The following is a 23120-nucleotide window of genomic DNA, read 5'->3' as shown; positions in this document are numbered from 1 at the left end:
GTTATTCTGCATACCGGAGTTTTTATATACCCAATAATGGGTGTTCAGGGAGCGTTTGACACCTTTAACCGTGTATGACAGGCTTCATGACACTGTAATAAGTGTCACAGTACACATTTAACCCTCGCCCGCACATGGGGGGGGGGTTGCCACCCCCCCCAGGTAGTCTTTCTGCTCTGCACTCAACATTTTTAGAGATAGAAGGCTGATTTTTCGTATAACTGCTCCTCTATCCTTTCTTAATGTCCACTGAAAATTTCAAGTTTCTGTGATTTTTCGTTTCGGAGATATGACCTTGTTTTTCAGGTCATGTCATGACCCAAATGGCCAATTCTCAACATCTTGCGTTTGCCATGGGCCTAGTGAGCTTTTGACACCCTGATTTCGGCCTTTTTTGCCAGTCTTACCTCCCACCTATCATGGAACATGTTATTCGACGATGTACAGGGGTCAAGGTCAGGGTCAAGGTCAACCTAGGTCATCTAAGATAATTGCGTTATAGGCAAGCTGAATTTACTTTTTGTGAATTTTTTTGACTGCATTTTCGGTAAAAGTTTCTCAGATCATGATTTCATGTAATATGGACCCAAAAACAATCGGTGCACACATCAGTATACACACAGACACACACAGACATAGAAACACATATAATTGACCTTGACCTAACTTGACCTGAAATGACCTCAGCAGCAAAAATCTGATCGGGAAGTGTGACAAGGAGGTTCTATCTGGCTTGGCACCAGAAAACAGCATCGTCATCGGTATTTGATAAGCAGCGCACTTGATATTCAACGGTGACCCAAAACAGCAACATTTTTTAGTTTGACCTGACCTGGAAGGTCAAAAACTGACCTGAGAAGGTAAAACTGGGTATCATTGGATTTTTCTCTTCCCAAAGAATCTTTTTGGTCTTTACCGCTAAGCTCTATCTCCAACAGGAACGAAATGGCGCGGGGGGTGGCAACCCCCCCATGTGCGTTCTAGGATGGGAAAATGGCATGTGCGGGCGAGGGTTAACCCTCGCCGGACCTATTGGTTTTCTACATACGCCCCGGCCGAGGGGGGGGGCGGGTACGACCCCCCCCTCGCCGTTTCGCCCCTGGTGGAGCTAGCGCGTCGCGGAAAAAACGAGCGTGTGCGCCGTTACGAGACGCAGAGATTGGTACCCGATTTTAAGGTCCTAGTTCAACCGGTGACCTCTGAGGTCAGGTCAAGTGCCCAAAGGTACGGCTCAGTTTTTGGTGAATAACTTCGCGGAAAATGGCCGCAGAGCCGCGATTTTGGCAGCATCGTGTTCGCCTCGCTCAGGCGCGTCGAATGATATACTTTTTGTTCGGGTCAGGTCAACTTGGGGTGTTGACCTCAGGTCAAGGTCAGGTCAGCACCCTAAGGTCACGAAGTTGGTCGAAAGGGGTCATGTCGCATATCATTCGATTCGGCAGGTCTTCCTGAGTCCATTGGTGGCTTTCCCGACTCGCTAGCTCAATTTGATCAAGAGTTATTGACGAAAAACTAATATGACCTTGATGACGTCATAAATGACGTCACGATAGGTCAACATTGCAAAAGTGACGCATCTAACCTTGCAAGGAGTGCATCAAATCACGATTCTGTGTGCTTGAGATAGTTGGAGATCGTTCCCGGCGCCAGAATAGCAGTTTGAATTTTTCCCCATTGACTTATAATGGTGAGGTCACGAAAATGACCTGACCTCATATGACCTTTAGGAAAAATCCGAGATATACAAGTTGTGAGACTCATAATGGATACTAGATCCTGCAAGTTTCAATTCCCTGTGACATCTCCTCTGGCAGTGAGGGCGTTGCGAAGTTGCGACATCTGAAGACCGTGCAGAGGTTCACTTGTGACGTCATAGGTCAGTGACCTGACCTGACCCGAAAATGCGGTTGGTGTCAAAAGATGCGGCTTGGATCAAAGGTCAGGTATGCCAAGTTTCAGCTCTCTACCGCCGGCGTGTTCGGAGCTATCGCGAAAAAACCCTATGGGGGGGCGGCACCCGCCCCCCCCCCTCGGCCGGCGAGGGTTAAAAGTATCTGACACCCAGCATACACTGCAAAAACACCCCAACCCATTTTAAATTTTTCTCAGTGCAATATATGATAATACTAAACAATGTTTCATGGCTGCGACAACTGAGTTACATGCAAAACAGCTATCGCAACACGACCCAAATCGTAGCCACATGAGACTCAAGAAAGGCACAAAAACTCGCCAATTAGGACCTCAAATGCTTTCATTTTGACCACCTATATCACAGAACGGATATTACACACAGGACGGCCGGAACAGCCAAATGTGGTGAGGGAAACGACTAAGGAAACCGCCGTCTCCGGGATGCACTCAGATAGATCTCTAACGATTTGAATGAAATCGTTCCTTTCAAAGACTGAGTCAAGCTTTGAAGTTACACTGAAAAAAATAATTATGCCTGTGGGGAATTTTTGGGGTATCGGACACCGTTATGACACCTATGAGGGTGTACGTTCTGCTAGCATATATCTCACAGATCTTTATATAACTCCTAATAAGCATTCTTAGGGTGTATTTGGAGTGTCAGATACCCCAAAAACACCCATGCAAACTGTCAACTTCATTATCAAAGGGAGTTTGCGAGGTGTAAAAAACTAAGCCAACACCTTTAAGAGTGTCAGTTTGATATTTGACACCTACATAATGCCAGCAATACTCCCCATAATAATTTTACAGGTATCTGGAAGGTGTAGAAAAATCCCATTTACAGATTTTAGCAGTGTTCTAGGGGTGATAAACACCGTTCATATTACCATCGCACTCCCTTGACGACTTTTTGAGGAATATCCCTCGCCCTGGCAGGGCATTTTTCATAACACGGCCTGGCAGGGGGGGGGGGGGGGTCGATGCGACCCCCCCCCCTCGCGATTGGCTCCTATGGCATCAAGCACCAAGCCCCCTAGAGTTCTCGCCCCTTTGCAAATTTGGTTGCTCTAGGTCAATATTTAGGGGGTTTTGGGGGTATAAATGTCAAAATTTCGCTAAAAACAGGTCAAAAGTTTTTTGCCTATAACTTTAGATTTAATTAAGATAAAGCAAGAAGAAAAGCACCAGTGAACTCAGCACGTCAAGGCGCGTTAAATGATGTACTTTTAAGCTTGCTTAATTGTACTTAAAGTTTTTCTTAATTTTAAGTAAACTTTAATTAATCAATTAAGTTAAAGTTAACCAAATTGCATCACATCGCAAATCATTCGATTTGGCTGATCACCAGAAACACAATGACACCATTTTTAAGCTCTAGCGTCATTATGTGCCAAGTAATTGGCAAAAACGTCATTTGACCTCAGTTGACCTCATTTGACCTGACCCATGGATAAGTACACCAAACAAAGAAGCACCAAGTGACCTGCTGTTAAGTACTGTGGTTTTAAAGCACAAAAGTGATAGAACGAAGCTGATATCTCCAGTATTTTCCGAATTTAGTATTTTCCCTTTGGCTTAACATTACGACGTAATGACCTCTAACTGACCTCAGGTCAGTGACCTAAAAAAACGAACTGTATGTTATACAACTCGGTGAACTTAGCACATCCTGAAAGTTTGAAGGAAATCAGTCAAAAACTGTGAGTTGGACAGCTGCAAAAAGAAAATTGAAATTTGACCATAACCTTGTACCGGTTTTTCTGACCTATTGACCTGACCCAAGGTCACCCGGACCTCAAATTTTCAGGTCGTATGTCAAAAGGCTGCCCCATAGGTTGTGCCAAATTTGGCGGCGCTGCGCGCCGCCGTTTTTACGCTATCTTTGAAAAACCTTAGGGGGTCGCATCGACCCCCCCCCCCTGCCAGAGCGAGGGATATGCTAGGTGTAAATTGCTTGATAACACCCATGAAGGGTGTCAAAAGATAATGGTTAAACACTTGCTGTGAACATCTGCAGTGTCAGACACCCCTGAAACACCTCAAATAGTGTACGTTCTGCTGATACCGACACCTTAACCCTATTCCTGGCGGGCTCCGCCGGGACAAGAAACTGGCGGGGGGGGCCGATTCGGCCCCCCCCCTTCAGATCTCAAAAACTACACATCGCAGCGACAAACGGTAAACGGCATCGGATACGCACGGTCAAGATCTACAATTTTTCAAAGGTCATTTTCAGGTCAGGTCAAAGATGACGTCACAGGGGTCGAAAAAGTCAAAATGGCGGCGCTAGATATGGAGAGAGTTTTTCTCGAATAACTTTCGAATTACTCAAGATAGGAACAAACTAAGGGCATCATCGTGATCCTCTCGTCAATCCGCATCGAATGATATATATGTTGACCTCGAAAGGTCAAGGTCAAAGGTTGACCTCAGGTCACGTGACCTCGAGGTCATCATGTATATCATTCGATGCGTCTTGACGAGCTGAACACAATGAGACCATCCACGTGTCTGTATCCTGTTCCTGTACGGAGTTATTGGCCAAAAACCTTTGGTGACCTTTGATGACGTCACATGACCTCACAGCTGCCCAACAGCAAAACAGACCTCAAGGTAGTGAAGGTTGATCGTATATGAAGTCATGTATGGTATATGGGGCCATTCCGACCCGTTTTAGTGGTAAAAACAGGGAGTTGATTTTTCCCCCATTGACTTATAATGGGGAGGTCGCGAAACTGGCCTGACCTTAGGTCACCGATATCAAAATTCCGAGATATACAAATTGCACATACTGGTACCCTATCTAAAGCCTGAAGAGAAAAAATTGATCGGTCAAAAACTCTAGCTCTGGCGTGATTGCAAACTTTTGTGAGGTAGGGTCACCAAACCGCCTCTGGTGACCTGACCTGAGGTCAGATCAACTCAAAATTTTCAGACATGTTGCGTAGAAGCCTTTTAGGAAAAGTCAGAAAATTTGAGCTTCCTAGCTCAACGCGTTTGGGAGAAATAACCAAAAAACCTCAGGGGGTGAGGCTCCTGAGGCCCCCCCCGCCAGGAATAGGGTTAAGAGTTTCCCAGGATAATGTATCGAGGATATATTGGGGGTGTTAGACTCCCCATGGATATTCCGGCTCGATGAATGACACCTATGTAACTTGTCCGCAGTATTCACAAAATTTACGGGTATCTGGAAGGTGCATGGAAAGATTCCGAAACAAAATCTATTTTTTTATAGTGGCAGTGTCTCGGGGATGACTAACACCGTTCGTATTCTTTTGGTACTTCATGTAGTTATAAATGTTATTGTTTAGCTGGACAGAGACATTCTAGCATAAAAATATTCAAAACACCAGCTTCGTTTATTAGTTACGGGAGCTTTCGAAAGACCTTCGTCTTTCTTCGTCAGCCTGTCTTAAAAGCACTTAACACGCGCACCGACGGGGGGCGGATATCCGCCCCCCCTAAGGTTTTTCGCGAATAGCGGGACCATCTCGTCCACGACATGTCATCCCGGCCCCACCCCGTGCCGTGCTGCCACCACACCACCGAACGCCACTGACCAGCCCTAAGGTGTCGGCGGGTTTGCCTCTTTTCTACGGCCATTTTCCAGCGGCCGGCCGGAGCCCGTCGCGGGAGGCGCTGCTGATTGGTCTGTGCGTGACGCGCGTGCCGCGGAATCTTTTGCTGATTGGTCTGTGCGTGGCGCGCGAGCCACCGGCGCCGTCTGCTGATTGGCCAGCTGCCTGGGCCGCACCGTCTTCTGCCTCCTTGGCCGGGACGCTCCACCTCCTGGTCAGTGGACGCGGCGCCGGCCGAGCGTAGCCGCAGGACCAGTGGCGGCTTCTGGTCCTATCTGTCCGTATAGTTTTGAGACACCAATCCGTGTTTTTGTTAGAAAATCACACTACTTTGTTTGTAAGAATTACTTTTTACTGCAGCAATAAAGAGTAATTTTCGCATCATTCATTTTCGCTGATGATAGTTAGCCGGGGAGAAAAGTCCATGATTTTTTCATTTATATTCTCATAGCTATGTTCTTTGCGAGGACGCTAAGAAGAATACCTAACTAATAAATTGGCGTTCATGAAATGCATACTGCTGTTCAGTATTGACATAGCACCAATAAAAATATATGCACCATCTAGGTGGAGAATCGTCATAATACCAGGGGGTGCATTTCCAGCACCTGGTGAGTGGCACAGTCAAATTATTGCGCAGTAAAGCACAGATTAACACGCTTTTCAACAGCATCACTATCCTCGCGACTAACGCAAAGCAGCTTGTGTCTCAGATGAAATGCAAGCAACCATTGGAGCATTATTACGTGGTAACCTTTCAATTTCAGGGGCGTGCTCGAGCACCTCCAAAACCCCTAATTCTCCACCCCTGGTATGCACAGATATGGCATTTATTCATATGACTCTTCTAAGGAAAGGCGTATCTTCAGAGGCTGCATTTCATTGTTCCTGGGACCCACCCAAATGAAAAGAAATCGATTATTACATAAGCATAGACGTGCTTCAAATTTCAGTATAATACCATAACTGCGATGTGTATCGTTATGCCACAGGCAATACAGTGGGCATGTCAACTACGATCAGACGTACCCGTGAGTCCATCTACCGCTCGCTAAGCCTGTTGTATGTGAGTGAGTGGTCAGTACGGGGAGGCCGATGGCACGCCGCCGCCGGCCCGGCCTGACCAGTGCAGCGTCTGGCTATCGTCCAGCCGTGCACGGTGTGTTCCGTTTCCGGCGGGCTGAGTCCCTCGGCCGGGCCGGGCCGGCCGTGGCGCGTCTCGCTGTGGCCGTCTGTCCGATCGGCCGCGTCCCCCTCACCGACCCCTCCGGCCGAGACGGGTCCGTCTGGCGAGACGTTCGGAGCGGTGTGTCCATGTGGAGTGAATGCACTGCTAGCCACTGCAGCTGTTTGGTGCCCGGCTGCCGGAATAGAGTGTCGGAGCGGCGGCAGAGGAGTGACGGCAGCTGTTTGTGGTGGATTCTGACGGAGCTGACCACCGGCACAATAAGACTGCAGCGGCACCAGCCACGGGGAGGGGGCTGCAGCTGGGAGTGTCACCGGACCGCTCTCCGTGCCGGCAGCTGACACTGACCGTGGGCCGGTCTGACACTGTCAGGGGCTGCAGTGTCAGTGTGTCAGTTCAGCTGACAGTCGGAGTACCAGCAGCTGGACACAGCTGACACTGTATATATATAGACCACTGTCACTCCGACACTGACACGGACTGGGACGGCACGACGGTGTGACGTCACACTGGCCTCCAACACGGCCTCCAACAGCTGCACCCGTCTGTGGGCACGGACACACCGGCTGCAGCCAGTAACGCTCGCCGCTGTGCTGGAGCCGCCCGCTGGCCACAGCAGCGACGGGGGCTGACAATCGTCCCGCACTGCAACGGAAAGGCCACACGACGGCAACGGGGGTGACTGCTGTGGTGGGATTTTCCGATAAATACGGGAATGGTTGTGAGCTCGGTGTTATTTTGTGTGTATTTGACGAGAGGTGACCGTTTGATTTTATAAGTGCGTTGGACAGGAGAGGATGATAAGTTGATTTTTGTGAGTGCATTGATGGGCATTCGAGGGTGATTAGTTGATTTTGTGAGTGTGTTGATGGACAGTCGAGGGTCATTAGTTGGTTTTGTGAGTGCGTTGATGGACAGGCCAGGGTCATTAGTTGGTTTTGTGAGTGCGTTGATGGACAGGCGAGGGTGATTAGTTGATTTTGTGAGTGCGTTGATGGACAGTCGAGGGTGATCAGTAGATTTTGTGAGTGCGTTGATGGACAGGCGAGGGCACGTGCAGTTGACAGCGAGACAAGCCGGCTGCTGGATGTGCTGTGACAGTGTGTCGGTGCTTGTTGTCGGTGTCTGGTGGTGCAGCTGGCGGCGGCCCGCTGCCATACGGGAGCGGTCGGTCGGCAGGCCGCTCGGCGGCTCGTCCAGCCGGTAGTTGGTGTCAGATCTCTGAGACCGGTGGGTCAGAGCCGGTGAGCCCGGTCAGGGCACGGCCGGAGCACGGCCACGGCCCCGGCGGCGGCACGGCGTGCTTGTCAGTGGGCCGGCCGTGACCTGGCGATGACCGGTCGGTCTGTCTGCCGACCGACCACCGGTCGAGCCCCGACCGACCACTGGGACGGCACCGGTGGATGATCAGGGGGGCGGGCGGGACTTTTGGGACTATTGAGTTATCCCGCGCCGGGCCGGTGCTCTGAGATTCCGCGCCGGGCCGGGGGGGGGGGTGTCTGAACACCCCCCTTCTAACTCGGCTCCTGGGCCACGTAGCGACACGCGGTAAGCGGCAATCGAAAGAACGTCCAAAATAAGGACGAAAACACTTTGGTCATTTTTTGGGTCAGGTCAAAGGTCAGGTCACCAGAGGTCGCCAAAGGGCAAATGTCCACTATTTCAACATTTTGGAAACTGCCAACGGCTATCTCGGGAACCGATAGAGCTACAGCGCCGCGGAAAAGCGCATTCGATAGCCCTTTTACAGACCTTTCTGAGTAGTGTTCTCAGATTTGACCTCAGGTCAACGGTTTAGCCTGCAGGGGGCAAAAACTCCAAAAATAGCCGTTTTTACGAAAAACGTTTTTTCGGCAATAACTTTTGACTCAAAAGAGTCATGACATTACTTTTGCCACCATCGTGTTCCTCTCGTCGAGACGCGTCGAATGAACTATAATTTGACCTTGAAAGGTCAACTTGAAAAATTGACCTCAGGTCAAGGTCATGACCTGACCGGAAAAGGTCATGTTGCATATCAGTCGATCCGCAACGTCGAGCCGAACACATCTAAGGCGTTTTCAGCGCTCTAGCACGTCTCTATCAGAAGTTATTAGCGAAAAACTGTTAGATTCTGTTCGTGACCTGAGATGACCTCGGGGACATAACGAGGGGTCACAGTTGCCATTTTCCGGTTCAGTGAGTCCATTTTACCTACATCTCGATGTTTGAGAGTGTCTAGAATAACGTTCGTGCAAAACAGACGCTTTTCAATTTTCTCCCATTGACTTATAATGGAGAGGTCGCAAAATTGACCTGACCTTAGGTCACCGATATCAAAATTCCGAGATATACATTTTATAGATAATGTTGCTCTAATCAATCGCTGAAAGTTTCAAGGCAATCGATCAATCGGTATAGCTATGACGAGCATTCTTATTTTTTCTGAGGTGAGGTCACTTGGCGTGACCTGGTGACCTGACCTAAGGTGACCTGGGTCTGAAATTTTAACAACATGTGCGGAAAAGATGCACAAACAGGTGTGCCAAAAACGGCGGCGCTCCGCGCCGCCGTTTTTGAGATATCTGCGAAAAACCGCAGGGGGGGTGTTCAAACACCCCCCCCCCCCCGGCCCGGCGCGGGTTATGGAAGACCGTCGTTATTCGTTCGTGACTGCTGATTACATAGTTGAGCGTATGTTTGGTATGTTTCTCGATAAACAGGGATGTGTGTTGTATGTGAGTGAGTGGTCAGTACGGGGAGGCCGGCTGGCCGGCGGCCGATGGCACGCCGCCGCCGGCCCGGCCTGACCAGTGTAGCGTACTGGGAGCAGCGAGGTCTGAGGCTGTCACCTCGGCGCCGCGGGCAGCGTCGGCCGGCCGCCGCCTGCCCTGTCCTCTCCGGTGTGGACGGAGACGAACATCGGACATTGGGGCGTCCCCGGCGGCCGTTTGTCCCAGTTGTGGGGCCATGCCGGCGCGTCGGACGGCACGGAGGGGAGTCGGGTCGTAGCCATGTGACTGCACGGTGGTGTGTAAGGTCGATCGACGAACACAAGGTGCATTGGAGAAGACACCCAGTTGACCACGTGACCTCGAGCGACCCTACACAGCGGACTGGGGAGAGGAGAAGGACAGGGTTGGGGGCTCAGCGGCCGCCGCAGAAACAGACACTCACATATAGGGTAGGGACAGTCGGCAGAGACAGTCCCACCGGTCCCACTCATGGGGTAGGGACAGTCGGCAGAGACAGTCCCACCGGTCCCACTTATGGGGTAGGGACAGTCGGCAGAGACAGTCCCACCGGTCCCACTCATGGTGTAGGGACAGTCGGCAGAGACAATCCCACCGGTCCCACTTATGGGGTAGGGACAGTCGGCAGAGACAGTCCCACCGGTCCCACTCATGGGGTAGGGACAGTCGGCAGAGACCGTCCCACCGGTCCCACTCATGGGGTAGGGACAGTCGGCAGAGACAGTCCCACCGGTCCCACTCATGGGGTAGGGACAGTCGGCAGAGACAGTCCCACCGGTCCCACTCATGGGGTAGGGACAGTCGGCAGAGACAGTCCCACCGGTCCCACTCATGGGGTAGGGACAGTCGGCAGAGACAGTCCCACCGGTCCCACTCATGGGGTAGGGACAGTCGGCAGAGACAGTCCCACCGGTCCCACTCATGGGGTAGGGACAGTCGGCAGAGACAGTCCCACCGGTCCCACTCCTGGGGTAGGGACAGTCGGCAGAGACAGTCCCACCGGTCCCACTCATGGGGTGGGGACAGTCGGCAGGGACCGTCCCACCGGTGCGCGCCGCTCAGTGTCCCAGAGGGTGCGTCGCTGAGGTGCCGCGGCGCGCCGCAGTCCCGGCTCGGGCCGGCCAGCACCGCTCAGGTGACTGACGGCGGTCAGCCCAGCCGGCAGCGAGTCGCCGGGACCGGCAGCTCGGCCACCGGCTGCAGTCCGGACCGCCGACAGACGAGCGGCCACGGCCGGCGGCACCGCACCAGTCGGCAGACAGCTCTGCAGCCGCGCCGCACCGCTGTATGGGCGGGACGGGGGGACTTGGTGCTGATTATAATACCACATCAGTCGAGTAGTTCTTACCTTCACTCATCACCTGCTTCGCTGTAGCTCGAGTGGATATGGCCGGGCAGAAGCCGGGCACCGTGTATGTCCGTGTCGAGGTGTCTCCGTGTATGTCCGTGTCGAGGTGTGTCTCCGTGTCTGTCCGTGTCCATGTGTCTCCGTGTATGTCCGTGTCGAGGTGTCTCCGTGTATGTCCGTGTCTCCGTGTCGAGGTGTCTCCGTGTCAAGGTGTCTCCGTGTATGTCCGTGTGTCCGTGTCCAGGTGTCTCCGTGTCTGTCCGTGTGTGTGTCACTGCAGTGTCACTGCAGTGTGTACGGCCGCTGTACGGTCCGTATATGACGGGTACGGAGACGGTGTACGGAGACTGCCGCTCCGCTCCGCCGGGGCGGACTGTCTGTGACCGCGCGGGGCGGGGCGGAAAATGACGGCTCACAGCGGAGCGGGGCGGAAAATGACGGTTCACAGCGGAGCGGGGCGGAAAATGACGGTTCACAGCGGAGCGGGGCGGAAAATGACGGCTCACAGCGGAGCGGGGCGGAAAATGACGGTTCACAGCGCGGAGCGGGGCGGACGGTGCAGCCGGACAAACACTCGGCACACTGCTCATTGGTTTATTGAAGGCTACATATATGATACAGCTCAAGCGTCTCCTCTCGTGTATGTATAGTAGACAGAGAGTAGAACAGACACCCGCTTGCCGGAGCGGCCGGGCGGGCGCGGCTGTGAGCCGCCGTCTCAACTGACACCGCCTATACAGCTCGGACGGCCTATCCAGTAGTGTATTGATATATACCTGGCCGTGTGAGTGTCACAACACGCATCCAGAGCACGCAACATGGCGCGCTGTGCACTAGAGATGTCAATCGGATACCAACGTTTTGGTATACCGATACCAAACCGATACCAACTTGGTACTTGGTATTTCAATCCTAATGTGTTTGGTATTTTGTTGGTATCATGAACCCTCACTAATGTATAAGAGGCTAAGAAATCGATAAAAAGTTGGTATTTCCCTCATTTTCCCAAGTTGGTTTGGTTTCGGTATTTTCCCGGGATTTTCGGTTGGTATTTAGTTAGGTATCGGTATTCTGATTTTCTGTAATTGACATCACTAGTGTGCACCTCGGTACCCGTGAGACAGCGTCCCCGTCCGACTGCCCGCCGAGCCGAGCCGGCACGGCGGTCACGTGACCGAGGCCGCGCCGCGTGGACCAGGCGCGGTGAACCGAGTCGGACGGTCCGGGAGTGCCCCCATTTATACAGCTAAGCTAAAATGTGGGTTCTATATACAAAATATCGCAATGTCACGATCAGTTTCTACACTCAGTCACATCACTTTCACTGTCCAATTACCCACAATAGCCACCCGGTAATTACCCACTGCATCACATACCACAGTCCAATTACCCACAATATCCGCCCGGTAATTACCCACTACATCACATCTCTTGTCCAATTACCCACAATACCCACCCGGTAATTACCCACTACATCACATCTCTCGTCCAATTACCCACAATACCCGCCCGGTAATTACCCACTAGATCATATCCGTCCGTTCAATTACCCACAATATCCGCCGGGTAATTACCCACTACATCACATCCGTGTGCTACTACTACATCTACACTACTACTACTACAACTACATGACTACACTAGAGCGGACACAGGGGCCGTGTGCCGGCTGACCGGCGCCGCTCTCAGTGCCGGCTGGTGCAGCACACACGGCAGCAGTCAGCTGGCGGCCCCGGCCGACTGGCTCGGCCTCTCTGCAGTCAGCTCATCACTGCACGGTCGGTAGTGCAGCGCATCAATCCTCCCACTCCCACACTTTGACCCCACCGCCTTCCTGTCTCTTCAGCTGACGGAACAGCTCCTCTGTGGACAGAGCAGAGACACGTCTGAGGTGGACACGTCACACACAGACAGACACACAGACAGCGGTACAGCCATGTCCACACACCGCCGGACAGTGACGTCACACACAGAACAGACGGCTGACGTGACGTCACCGTCGGCCGTGGTGGCCGTGAAGCGTCACGTCACCGTCCGTGACGTGGCCTGCGGCGGTGGTCGAGGGTGTGTGTCTGAGAGGCCGGTGGCGCCGTGCAGCGTCTGTTGTGAGGGACTGACTGGTCAGAGGCGCGGCGCGCGGCGCCCTCTCACCTACCGGGGACAAAGAGAACGATGGTACGGGGCCGGCCATCACTGTCCCGGCCCAGGTCCGCCTCCTTCAGGGCGGTCAGCACGGCCCGGCCGGTGTCTGCCGTGCAGTGAAGGTACAGATTGTACAGCAACCGACACGACTTGACCAGTCTGTAACAGAGCAGAGCAGCAGAGACGTCACACACAAACACAGCGGCACCAGCCGGCCGGACGTACGAGTCAGTGTCGGTGTCAGTAGTTCAGTGTCGGTGTATTGGTGTCAGTGACAATGTGTCAGTGTCAGTGTGTCAGTGTCAGTGTCAGTAGTTCAGTGTCGGTGTGTTGGTGTCAGTGTGTCAGTGTCAATGTGTCAGTGTCAGTTTTTCAGCGTCAGTGTGTCAGTGTCAGTGTGTCATTATCAGTGTGTCAGTGTCAGTGTGTCACTGTGCCAGTGTCAGTGTGTCACTGTGTCAGTGTCAGTGTATCAGTTTCAGTGTGTCAGTGTCAGTGTGTCAGTGTAAGTGTGTCAGTGTCAGTGTGTCAGTGTCAGTGTCAGTGTGTCAGTGTGTCAGTGTCAGCGTGTGACAGGACACCCCCTCGCCAGTGTCTGCTGACTGACCTGGTGACCGCTGCTGCTGTGAAGGCCGTCTCTGCCGGCCGCTGGAGGTCCCCCAGTGCAAGGATCCACAGCCCGGGGCAGCCGCTGAGACTGTCCAGCACGGTGTCAGGGACGCCGCCGGACAGGGTGAGATACCGCAGCCCAGGGTACCTGGTGAGGGGCTCCAGGCTCACGGTGTCAGGGACGCCGCCGGACAGGGTGAGAAACCGCAGCTTAGGGCATCTGGTGAGGGGCTCCAGGCTGCCGGCCGTGAGATCATGACAGTCTGGAAAACACTCAGACACACATACAGACAGGATCAGTCGGCAGGAATATATGTAAATATACGGAAAAAACGAAACAGCTATGAATTCGCATGTTTTTATGGACACCGTAAGCCATGGTATAACAGTGGTACTATATGATATGCCATATAAACATGAATGATTAATGAATGTGATAACATGAATGAATGAACATGATAACATGAATGTTCATGCTATCTATGGATATGCGATCAGTTCAGCCAATGCATTGAAGTGCATTGAACATTGCATTGCAATCGCAATATGTAGGTATGTTCAACTAACTATGAGCGAATATGTCACTGATCGTACAGTCCTCCTCGGAGGAGCTCAGTTGGCTTCATTGTTTCACAAAGCACATTGGCTATGTATCACACCTGTCTCCACGAGGTGCGACAACGGCACACCGTTACTCGGTGTCCTCCATTCGCTGAGCTCGTATATCAGCGGCATGTCCGTGCTGCCGCTGCTCACCGTATATCTCCAGTAGTTCGACCGTCCGTCCCAGGTCAGCCAGGTGACTGATGGTGTCGGCAGTCACCCCCTGGAGCGACACTGACAGCACGCCCCACGGGGACCGTCCCGGCCACCTCGGCTCCGTCACCTCCGGCCCTGTCGGACAGAGCTGTGTCAGCTGACTGCAGTCGGACAGAGCTGCCGCCAGCTCCCCGCTGCACCACTGACACCAGAGTGTCAGACACTGACTCAGTCAGCACTGAAACAGACGAGCGGCCGCACAGCAATTTGTTAGCAGCAGCAGTCATATGTAAAATGTGAATATGAACATAATACGTATATGCGATAAGTATATGCGTAATACAGTAGTATATGAAACTACTTATGCTACTCTCATTGGTTGCACTATATCTATAATCATTCCTCATTGGAATAACTGCTCACTAATTGTAGCAATGCCTGCATTCCTGTGCTGGCCGCCTTCGATCGTGGCGCCACCTATATACTCTGTATAACCGCCGCGCCAGGGCCGCGGCCAGTCAGTCTCGTCAGTCTGCTCAGACTCGTCGTCAGCGAGCTATCTAAATAGTCAGTCAGTGTCAGTCGTCGATTAATACTCATTACGTTTGTTCGGAAATTTGCTGCTTGTGACAATGCAACTATCGCTAGTACCTAAACTTCTAAATCACCCCGTGACGTTACACTAATATTCCATGCATGCGCAACAAGCATGAACATTATCGAAGGGCATGCATTGAACCCCTTCCCCCTCTCACTACAATAATATACACGATTAACGATGAAACTTGCTAGTTGAGGCTGATCAGTTCGTCCATTTGCCGTCTCCCCTGTTCATTTGCATATACCGGCATTACATGTGTGATCTGAGGTATATCACCTATGACATTGAGGAGTTTGAGGCCCTCTGGCAGCTGCCCCCTCAGTCGCGGAAGGTCGGCGGCGGTGACTGATAGACTATCCAGCTCAGGGCACCTGGTGAGGGGCTCCAGGCTCACGGAGTCAGTGATGCCGCCGGACAGGGTGAGATATTGCAGCTTAGGGCACCTGGTGAGGAGCTCCAGGCTGCCGGCCGTGAGATCAGGACAGTCTGGAAAACACACAGACACACATACAGACATGATCATCCGACTGGAATACATGTCGTTATATGGAAAAACGAAACAGCTATGAATTCGCATGGTTTTATGGACACCGTAAGCCTTGGTATAACAGTGGTTCTATATGATATGCCATATAAACATGAATGAATGTGATAACATGAATGAATGAACATGATAACATGAATGTTCATGTTATCTATGGATATGCAATGAATTCAGCCAATGCATTGAAGTGCACCAAACATTGCATTTCAATCGCAATATGTAGGTATGTTCAACTAACTATGAGCGAATATGTCACTGATTGTACAGTCCTCCTCGGAGGAGCTCAGTTGGCTGGGATTATTTCACAAATCACATTGGCTATGTTTCACACCTGTCTCCATGAGGTGCGACAACGGCACACCGTTACTCGGTGTCCGCCATTCACTGATCTCGTATATCAGCGGCCTGTCCGTGCTGCCGCTGCTCACCGTATATCTCCAGTCGGTTGACCCTCCGTCCCAGGTCAGCCAGGTGACTGATGGTGTCGGCAGTCACCCCCTGGAGCGACACTGACAGCACGCCCCACGGGGACCGTCCCGGCCACCTCGGCTCCGTCACCTCCGGCCCTGTCGGACAGAGCTGTGTCAGCTGACTGCAGTCGGACAGAGCTGCCGCCAGCTCCCCGCTGCACCACTGACACCAGAGTGTCAGACACTGACACAGCCAGCACTGACACAGCCGAGCGGCCGCACAGCAATTGTTAGCAGCAGCAGTCATATGTAGAATGTGAATATGAACATAATAAATATATGCGATAAGTATAGCGTAATACAGTAGTCTATGCAACTACTTATACTACTCTCATTGGTTGCACTATGTCTGTATAATCATCCCTCATTGTAAATACTTGCACACTTATTGAAACAATGCCTGCATTCCCGTGCTGGCCGCCTTCGATCGTGGCGCCACCTATACTCTGTATAACCGTGTATAACACGACTGACTGGCCGCCAGGGCCGCGGCCAGTCAGTCCCGTCAGTCTGCTCAGACTCGTCGTCAGCGAGCTATCTATGTAGTCAGTCACTAGTCAGAAGTCAGTGTCAGCCGTCGACCCAGACTAATTACTTTTGTTCGGAAATTTGCTGCTTGTGACATTGCAACTATTACTAGTACCTTGACTTTTAAAAATCACCCCGCGACATTAGGATTTAGGTACACTAATATTCCAAGCATGCGCCACAAGCATGTGCACCGGCACCCTATGCAAGTGCATGCATTGACCCCCCCCCCCCCCCACCACAACCACAATAATGTACACGGTCAATGGTGGAAATTGCTAGTTGAGGCTGATCGGATCATCCATTTGCCATCAACGCTGTCCATTTGCATATAGCGGCATTATATGTGTCAGTGTGATCCGCATGGTATCTCACCTCTGACATTGAGGCGCTCGAGGCACTCCGGCAGCTGCCCCCTCAGTCGTGGGAGGTCGGCGGCGGTGACTGATAGGGCTTTAAGCCCAGGGCACCTTGTGAGGGGCTCCAGGCTGCCGGCCGTGAGATCAGGACAGTCTGGAAAACACACAGACACACATACAGACAGGATCAGTACGCTGTAATACATGTCGATATATGACAAAACGAAAAAACACCTAATAACTCACATGGTTTTATGGACACAGTAGACAATGGTAAAACAGTGCAATTATATGATAATATGCAATCAGTTAAGCAAATGCATTGAACTTCATTGAACAGTGCAACACAAATGTTATGAGTATGATCAACTAACACTGAACGAATATGTCACTGAGTGAACAGTCCTCCTCCATTTTGAAGCTCAATTGGCTTCATTATTTCGCAAAGCACATTGGCTATGTATCACACCTGTCTCCACGAGGTCCGACAACGGCACACCGTTACTCGGTGTCCGCCATTCACTGAGCTGGTATATCAGCGGCCTGTCCGTGCTGCCGCTGCTCACCGTATATCTCCAGTAGTGTGACCGTCCGTCCCAGGTCAGCCAGGTGACTGATGGTGTCGGCAGTCACCCTCTGGAGCGACACTGACAGACGACCCAACGGGTCCCGTCCCGGCCACCTCGGCTCCGTCACCTCCGGCCCTGTCGGACAGAGCTGTGTCAGCTGACTGCAGTCGGACAGAGCTGCCGCCAGCTCCCCGGTGCACCACTGACACCAGAGTGTCAGACACTGACACAGCCAGCACTGACACAGCCGAGCGGCCGCACAGCAATTGTTAGCAGCAGCAGTCATATGTAGAATGTGAATATGAACATAATAAATATATGCGATAAGTATAGCGTAATACAGTAGTCTATGCAACTACTTATACTACTCTCATTGGTTGCACTATGTCTGTATAATCATCCCTCATTGTAAATACTTGCACACTTATTGAAACAATGCCTGCATTCCCGTGCTGGCCGCCTTCGATCGTGGCGCCACCTATACTCTGTATAACCGCCCCGCCAGGGCCGCGGCGAGTCAGTCCCGTCAGTCTCCTCAGACTAGTCGTCAGCGAGCTATCTATGTAGTCAGTCACTAGTCAGAAGTCAGTGTCAGCCGTCGACCCAGACTAATTACTTTTGTTCGGAAATTTGCTGCTTGTGACATTGCAACTATTACTAGTACCTTGACTTTTAAAAATCACCCCGCGACATCACTGAGAAAAAAATTTACCACCCTATGGAAACTAACCCTTTTATTCAGGATAAGACTCATGCCAAACTCAGGTAAACTAACGTATTTACCAACGATGCCTTAGTTCGTTCGTAGCTCCTGCGATGATGTGAGGCAGTACTCATCGATGCTTGGTATTTATGCTCAGGGTCATGAGTATGTGGTTAGTAATCTAGCCGTGAGTAGGCTTCCAGCTCGCTGATTGGTTGAGCCGATGTGGCACAGCCGCGCACGTTTCGCGCGCGTCTGCCATTATTTCAGTTGAATTCTGTTGCTTGGTGGTGAAAGTGCGTCGCTCGCGTGTGCAGCATTTTATGGACTTGGTAAGTAGAAACTGAAACTTGGATTCCGAGGCCAATAGTAAGTTTGTTCATATACTTACCTTATTAATATTTATTATTGATCAATGACCACAAGCGCAATTGTGTGTCGCGAGGAAATAGGCAAATAAGGTACCGTGAGAGATGAGGGAGATGTGAGAGCACATCTCCGAAGAGAGATGTGCCCTAAAGATGGTAATTAGTGAAGATTTGTGCTTTGTAAGTGTTATTTTAATAATGGAATGCGTATTTGACGATAGTCAATGCTTTTGTTCTATGAAAAGTTTTGATGATTAAATACGTGAAAATATTATGTAAATATTTTATCCGCTGGGTTCGTCTGGGTTGTGTTGGATATATTAAGGTAGGGAAGTAGTTTTTTCAAAAATGTGTCATTAAAATATACCGACTGTATGTCTCCTTTCACAGTTTCTTTTGGATATACCATCGCAATGCTGCCGGGGCTGGTGCCGGTGCAGACGCTCGCCCCGATCGACGCCGGATGCTCGCCGCCGGGTGGCTTCAGAATGTGAAGTCTGCCTGCTCCCGTTCGATAGGTACGGAGATCTATAGCTCATCTTAACTGTAACAGGTTCCTAAAAAGTTACTAGATTTTTTTTTACTTCTTTCTGTATCTTGCGATCACAGTGTCAATATATAAAATATAATTATGCCATCTGCATATCTCCAGATATGCCATCTCCAGAAGCGCTGCGCCGATTGTCACCAAATCCGATACAAAGCCGATCGTATTTCTTTATTAATAAAGAAAATAATATTTTTTATAAAAAGGTTTTTTTTGCTGATTATTTTGAGCATAAAAAATCATAAATATTGTTTTCGGTCCATAGGTAAAGTTTCGGAGACACTAGTGCGTTTTCTGGAAACTGCGGTCTCAAGGATGGCGACGGAGAAAGTGCGCCCATGGTCTTCCATGCCCTCGCGCTACTGAGCCAGAATACCAGCAGCCAGCACCCTTCGAGCTGCAGTGCGCCGATCTCGCGGTAGGATGCGGTTCAAAAACTAAGCGATCTCGCGCAGTGTTTACGATCTATGGGAGTGTTTCATTGTTTTTTACGGACCTCTTTTAGTGTTGTGTTTAACGGATTGCGCCCCGTACCCGGCCCTTGAATTGCATGTTGGCAGAGATGTCGTATGATGGGTTTTTGTAATAAACTTCAGTGTTTTTCCTCGTGTTTGTCACGTCAGCAAGGCGTAAGGTTAACGAACGCATTTTTGGTTTTATGCGTTGGCATCCGCGTTAGTAAGACCCATCTTAAATGGGTTAGTATTATCATTATTCAGAGTTGGTTATCGTTAGTATTAGCCTGAGTAAGTGTGTGGTCCACCTTGGTAATACTGTGGGTAGCGTCTTAGTAGAAGCTCAAACCTGAGTACTTAGGTGGTGAGTTTTGACAACTCACCCGGAATACTCACGTTATGTATGAGTCACGTTAGTGTTAACATGAGTATCTCCTGAGTACCAAAGAGTAGTAACCAAGGGAACCTGAGTAGTTGCCGTCGTGAGTTTTGACAACTCAGTTTGGGGTGGTAACGTGAATAATTTTTTCTTTCATTGATTAGGATTTAGGTACAATAATATTCCATGCATACGCCACAAGCATGTGCACCGGCACCCTATGCAAGTGCATGCATTGACCCCCCCCCCCCCCCCCACCACAACCACAATAATGTACACGGTCAATGGTGGAAATTGCTAGTTGAGGCTGATCGGCTCATCCATTTGCCATCAACGCTGTCCATTTGCATATAGCGGCATTATATGTGTCAGTGTGATCCGCATGGTATCTCACCTCTGACATTGAGGCGCTCGAGGCACTCCGGCAGCTGCCCCCTCAGTCGCGGGAGGTCGGCGGCGGTGACTGATAGGGCTTTAAGCCCAGGGCACCTTGTGAGGGGCTCCAGGCTGCTGGCCGTGAGATCAGGACAGTCTGGAAAACACACAGACACACATACAGACAGGATCAGTTAGCTGTAATACATGTCGATATATGACAAAACGAAAAAACACCTAAAAACTCACATGGTTTTATGGACACAGTAGACAATGGTAAAACAGTGCAATTATATGATAATATGCAATCAGTTAAGCAAATGCATTGAACTTCATTGAACAGTGCAACACAAATGTTATGAGTATGATCAACTAACACTGAACGAATATGTCACTGAGTGAACAGTCCTCCTCCATTTTGAAGCTCAATTGGCTTCATTATTTCGCAAAGCACATTGGCTATGTATCACACCTTTCTCCACGAGGTCCGACAACGGCACACCGTTACTCGGTGTCCGCCATTCGCTGATCTCTTATATCAGCGGCCTGTCCGTGCTGCCGCTGCTCACCGTATATCTCCAGTAGTGTGACCGTCCGTCCCAGGTCAGCCAGGTGACTGATGGTGTCGGCAGTCACCCTCTGGAGCGACACTGACAGACGACCCAACGGGTCCCGTCCCGGCCACCTCGGCTCCGTCACCTCCGGCCCTGTCGGACAGAGCTGTGTCAGCTGACTGCAGTCGGACAGAGCTGCCGCCAGCTCCCCGGTGCACCACTGACACCAGAGTGTCAGACACTGACACAGCCAGCACTGACACAGCCGAGCGGCCGCACAGCAATTGTTAGCAGCAGCAGTCATATGTAGAATGTGAATATGAACATAATAAATATATGCGATAAGTATAGCGTAATACAGTAGTCTATGCAACTACTTATACTACTCTCATTGGTTGCACTATGTCTGTATAATCATCCCTCATTGTAAATACTTGCACACTTATTGAAACAATGCCTGCATTCCCGTGCTGGCCGCCTTCGATCGTGGCGCCACCTATACTCTGTATAACCGTGTATAACACGACTGACTGGCCGCCAGGGCCGCGGCCAGTCAGTCCCGTCAGTCTGCTCAGACTCGTCGTCAGCGAGCTATCTATGTAGTCAGTCACTACTGTTAACGCCAGACCCCTTGAGACCCTAATTTTTCGCGATTACTTTTAAATGCGTGAAGGAATTTCAACCAAGCTCAGGACATGGCCGTTTCAAGACAGGCCGAAACTTTTACAATTTAGATATTTTATCGCCATTTCATTATTTCAGGCACTTGTCATTGACTCGTAATGTAAAGTGTGTGTCATTGCTTATCGCCGTTGCCTTGCATTAATTGCTGCTTATATTTTATGGGTTTAGGCTTAATTAGTTCGTAGTTTAATTATACCTGCGTGGTGGCTATATTTCATTTTCGCATTTTCAACGCTCGCTACCTTTGCCGCTCTCCGCCCGCACTCAGCTCACCGCAGCTGACCCCGCGGTCGGCCCAACGGCGCGTCATAGTTTATCCATGTGTGACTCATTGTCTCCAGCCCGCCACGACGGTGCCGCTGAGTCGCGCCAGCCTGACGCCCGCCATCCGTCATTCATGCCGGCCCGCGCAGAATAGTGACCTGGTTTATGTCCACCAATGCTTCTGACGCGCTTCTTGGAACGATATCATGCTACGCCCCCTCAACCACGGTGCCAGCGCGTGACGATTGGCAACTCATCTGACACGTGTCTTCTGAGAGCTACCAGAGGGCCGAGGGGCGGTGACATAGTAATAACCAATCACAAGACGAGTCTTAAAAGCGAAAATGTTTTAATCCAATAGCGGGCCGTCACGCAGGATAGTTTTATATTCTAGTATGTGGTAGGAACTAGGTCGGGGTGAGCCGAGCCGAGAGCTCCCCGGCAAAGGGAGGGCAGAAGACCCCCGGCCGTCACCCACGCCGGACGTGTTTCTGCATCGGTCTCGACCGACACCGTAGCTGACCATCTCGCTGTGTTGTGCTCGTGAAACAATACACCTGGACCGGCAGAGCATCTCTTCTGGCAAGGGCTGACAACAACACCGGCGCGCCCCGCCCTGGGCACGAGAAACCGCCGTGTTACAGTAATGTTAACTGTTTTTCCATCCTGGATAGAGGCTTTCTACGTCATATGACATTAGGCTCCGCCCACGACTGCGGCATTGACCCGTGCCCATCAGCGACCTCTGTACAAACGACACCCCTGCCATCTGTAAAGGACTATGAATTTCGCTGACGCTTCACGTGCTATGAGTCAATTGCAGCAGACGGTCAAGTAAATGTTAGGCTCTTGTTGACTCTTGTATATAGGACCAAGAGGACCATCACTCCTCAACCTACTACTTAGTCGTGCTTCGAACAAACGTTAACGATTCCTAACAAATACGATTTTCGATGTAGGGTATCTGTTTGAAATACGAGCGAGCCGTATGATGTGAAGCTCAGGCAATTAACTTATTATTGCGTTGTTCGATGGTTGCATAGCGATGTACAAATCGGCAGCTACTTGGTGACATCCGACATGATGACATCCCATCATCGCATTATCTGCAACGCCATAGGCTTTAAATACAGGTGAATATTTCCTAACCTTATGTCAGTTATATGCCATCTGCCCGTCATATGCAGCTTATATAAAAAAAAAAAAATATCAGCGAACATATCAGCATTGTAGAAGCAATGCGCATTGAGCATTTATGACTCCTTAGTCATCATGTCGCTCTCTGGGCACTGTCAGCCAAGACGTTACGCACAACTCCGCCGGCTTTCGGCACCGCTCGACCGTCGCCCGTCCCCGCTCCCCGCCACAGCGAGAGTGACCGCGCGCCGGCCCGAAACCGCCGCAGGCCAAGACCACATAACGTATGTGACGTCATAACGTATCACAGAC

At 50.9% G+C, this 23120-nt stretch overlaps 2 long non-coding RNA genes across 2 annotated transcripts; one reads left to right on the top strand and one right to left on the bottom strand.

The window, feature by feature from the left end:
• Positions 1-12420: 12420 nt before the first annotated feature.
• LOC122383340 lies at positions 12421-13059 on the bottom strand. The gene is made up of 2 exons (XR_006256823.1): positions 12917-13059; positions 12421-12624 (listed from the first exon to the last, which is right to left on the bottom strand). It is a non-coding gene; the product is annotated as an uncharacterized LOC122383340 (long non-coding RNA).
• A 5344-nt stretch (positions 13060-18403) lies between these two features.
• On the top strand, positions 18404-19581 carry LOC122383339. Its single transcript, XR_006256822.1, has 3 exons — positions 18404-18414; positions 18804-18931; positions 19226-19581. It is a non-coding gene; the product is annotated as an uncharacterized LOC122383339 (long non-coding RNA).
• The last annotated feature ends 3539 nt before the right edge of the window (positions 19582-23120 follow it).

This window comes from Amphibalanus amphitrite, unplaced genomic scaffold (assembly GCF_019059575.1).
Source record: "Amphibalanus amphitrite isolate SeventyFive unplaced genomic scaffold, NRLGWU_Aamphi_draft 000161F_arrow, whole genome shotgun sequence".
NCBI lineage: Eukaryota > Metazoa > Arthropoda > Thecostraca > Balanomorpha > Balanidae > Amphibalanus > Amphibalanus amphitrite.
Note: the sequence above shows the minus strand (reverse complement) of the source record. Positions and strands in the feature narration are given on the sequence as shown.